The sequence below is a fragment of the Pteropus vampyrus genome, unplaced genomic scaffold (genome assembly GCF_000151845.1).
Source record: "Pteropus vampyrus isolate Shadow unplaced genomic scaffold, Pvam_2.0 Scaffold32, whole genome shotgun sequence".
Classification (NCBI taxonomy): Eukaryota; Metazoa; Chordata; class Mammalia; order Chiroptera; family Pteropodidae; genus Pteropus; species Pteropus vampyrus.
The window spans coordinates 5,609,105-5,612,517 of NW_011888813.1; positions in this window are offsets into that span (position 1 = coordinate 5,609,105).

Sequence of the window (3,413 nt, forward strand, 5' to 3'; positions counted from 1 at the left end):
GGGGTGAGCTGCAATAAATAGAAACTGAAGTGATGTGTGATCCTTCAGGTCAGAAGTTCTAGGGGCAGTGCATAGTGCATGATTTGTCATGTTTTTTTCAACTACTGAAGTGACAGTGGGAACAAGTGTTGAGAAAAATCCTCTCAACAAGTTTCTTTAGTAAGTATAATAATGGAGCTCTCTATTGAACTAATTGGACATGGAACACAAATGAGAAACTTTTCTTAAAAGCCACTGAGCTTTTGGAACAGCCAACAAACTAACTTTTTTTACTTAATATAGTATATTTATTACTAGGTTAATATAACTACAAATTTTTTCACAACCTTCATTTATTCTAATATGTTAATGTATCTTCATTAAAGAACATGGGATTTTAAAAAAATACTGTGGGATACTTTTTTATTAATTGATCATTAATATTTAATGTCATTATAGGTATGTTAAGATGTATATTGTTATCTTGCATTACACTTTCTATTTATTCCATCTGCTCTGTGGTTCTTTACTCTTTTGAATTCTTGATATTAATTACAAGTATATATCAATCTAAGTTTTCTACTCTTGAAATATAATTATTCTGTTTAAATTATTTTATATTGCCCTACATATTTAAAAAGATGCATTATCAAATTATCAAAGGATATGGTATTTATAATTTTATCCTACTTCCAGATAACACAAGGACATTAAAAAAAAAACATAATTTCTATTGTTTCCTCTTACAATTTATATGCTATTGTTTATCATGTCATACACACACACAAACACACACTCACACACAGCCATAACATTCTTAACGTTTTATTGAGTTACTGTTCATTTTGATTACGACATTTTTTTCCACTTAATATTTTTAATTTCTTTGACTTCCTATCTGGAATAATTTTTCTTCTGCCTTAAGAAAACTCTTTAAATTTGCCGTAGTATGTTCTGCTGTAGTAACTTTTCTGGTGTGCGTGTGTGTGTGTTTGTGTGTGTGTGTTTGTGTAAATGACTTTGGACTTCACTGTGAAAACTTTTTTTCTTCTGGTGTTAACAATGGTTTCCTTTCAGCTAAATTACTGTGTTCTTTTAATATATTATGGTCTCACATGTTCTTGGTAAGATGTCACTTTCCAGTCAAAACACTGTTTCTTGGAAGATAATCTATTTTTTTCTTCAACTACTTTTAAGATTTTTTTGTTTGTCTTTTATAGATTTTCACTATGATGAGTCTTTATTCATGAAGAGTTGATTTCACTTTACTTTTTCTCAGAATTATTTTGATTTATGCAATTCAAGGGTTGCTTTCTTTAGTCTGCAGATTGTCTGTTTAGAAGATTATCTCATTCAATATTTCTTCTGCTTCGTTTTCTCCTCTTACTATCTATAGGACTCCAATTATACTTATATTTGACTTTCCTATTGTATCTTCTATGTCTCTCATACTTTTTTCCTTTTCTTCCATTATTTGCATTTTTGTGCCATATTTTATATAACTGTTTTAACCATATTTTCTACTTCTTTAATTTTGTATTATGTAATATACAGTTAAATTTATCTATTGATTTAACATTATTATGACTATATTTTCTTGTTATGATAGCTACTATGTTGCTTTTGTAGTTTCTGATTACCTGACAATTTCTTTGCTCAGTTTTAACTTCTTTAACTAATAGTCATGGGTTTTATATTCTGTGTCTAATATTTCCAATTTATGTAGACATATAAGCTATTTATATTTATGTTTTATCTACTGACTCTCATTCATTGTGTCTTATATTCTATTGTCTCTTTTCACTTTTTAGTAGAAAAACTAATTATAAATATAATACAAGGCTTAGAATGATGATACTAGCCTCTGAGATTTTTGTTTACTTCTAAACAATTCAAGTACATTCAATGGAAGAAAGGCGAAGCTTTCAGTTCTTTACATAAACAAAATTATAGGAAGCCAAGCCTCAAATTCACTCAAAGACTACTTTATCTCTCTTTGACTCTTATCATTTGTTTTTTGCCCTTGATGTCTCAGCTTTATTGGAAATTGTTTAATGGGTACTTGACTTTGATTTGTCCTCTTGTTCCCTGATGCCTTTAAAGTCAGTTTAGCTTTAAAATCTTTTAAAGTTTTTCTTATCAAAAAATGTCTTCAGACCAAAAGAAGTTCTGAGTGTGTTATTTTTCTAAGTTCTAGTCTGGTATACTAGGTTTGTTCTAGCTATGCCTCACTATCTTAATGTTTTTGTACTTTTAAGATGATTATAAATACATTTGGTTTAGATGTTTAGCTATCTTCGGCAGGACAATTGTTCTGAATTATCTAATTTATAATTATCATTTATAAATAGCTTTTGTTTTTCTGAACTTTTATTCATGATTTATTACTACTTTTACTATATCAAGCTTATCTAAAATGTACTATACATTTTGAAGAAGATAGTAATGAAGGGAACATTTATTTATTGGACTAAAATGTTTTTGATGTAGAGACACTGGAAATTATTGACATGTTCTCAGGAGGATATTAAGAGAAGAATCATAACTTCAGAATCCTGCTAATTTTTCTCTTGTGAAGATGAGTCTTTAATTGGGTACACTAGAGAATCATGATTTTTAAGTAGAGTAGAAAAGGCAATTTTATGTCTTCAGAAACTCCATAGCATTTCTCTTTCTACTGTGATCCAGAAATCCTTATCAATTTCTCTCTCTCTTTCATGTCCCAAAGAATAATCTGAACAGTTAAGGAAAAGACCTGAAAAGTTGCTTCTGTTCACATATATATTTAAGAAATGTATTACAAACTAAGTAGAGGCCAAAGTTAGAAATTTCAATCACAAGATCATTTGCTTAAAATATTTTTATGAATTGAAATGTGTTGTCTCTATGTTTTGAGTACAATGCATATTAAGAACATATAGAAAAGAAATTAAAGTAAGTATGGAGTGATTTTGTTACCTCAGGGTGATGTGAAATCCAGTGTTGCCCCAGTGGCATGGGGGTGGAAGGTCTTCGTTTCTTTCCTGCTGATGCAGAAAACAATTACAGATCAGTGAGATTTAGAAAAAGTAAGATTTATGAAAAGTATATTTTAGAAGGAGATGTGCCATGCCAAGGAAGGCTGTACCCACGTGGAATTTGGGAAGTGAAAAGGTAAAAGATAAAGTATTCTCCAAGGGAGGATCGGGTTTTCAGCAAAGAGGGATTAACAGCACAGAAGGGGGAAGATCTGTATTATATTTGAGAGGTCCTAGATGATCTGTATGTGAGGTCACCTTCGCCAACAGTTGGCTGCTATATACCACTTTGCCTAGTGAGCATGTGCTTACCCAGAATTCAGTTTGTTATAATTAGATTCATGAACTTTCGGGCATAGACATGGTATTATAACAATGGTATAACGAGGCTGAGGCTATGGGCAGGTTAGGGTAGTA